The sequence below is a fragment of the Anopheles moucheti genome (genome assembly GCF_943734755.1).
Source record: "Anopheles moucheti chromosome X unlocalized genomic scaffold, idAnoMoucSN_F20_07 X_unloc_22, whole genome shotgun sequence".
Taxonomy (NCBI): Eukaryota; Metazoa; Arthropoda; class Insecta; order Diptera; family Culicidae; genus Anopheles; species Anopheles moucheti.
In genome coordinates, this window is record NW_026453529.1 from 127,501 (window position 1) to 127,941 (window position 441).

The window sequence follows — 441 nt, forward strand, 5'->3', positions numbered from 1 at the left end:
AATGCTGGATGCTCCGGAAACAGTGCGTCGACAATCGGGTCGAGTACGGCTCGGTCCGTTTCCGGTGGCGCCCTGCTGCGCAGTTTCACTCGCACCACTTTGTACCCGAGTCCGAACACCTCGGCTTCCACGCAGTCGATGAGCTCTTGAAGGCTGCTTTCTTTGCTGCTCTTTATTTCAGCCTTTAGCAGACGGCGGCAATCTTGCAGCCTGGCAGATGTCGCTGCACGCTCCGACAGTTGGGCTCGGCAATGAGCGGCCTCCGCTGCTTCGCACTCCTCCCTCAGGCGCTCAATCTCCGGAGACCACCAGTACATCTGGGGCTTGCGGTGGAAAGTGGCCCCATGCACTCTCTCCATGGTCTCGTCGCACGCCTGGGTGAGTCCGCCGATCAGCCCCTCCGGTGTATCGACCTGTTCGAAGTGGCCGTGTGTGAGGGCG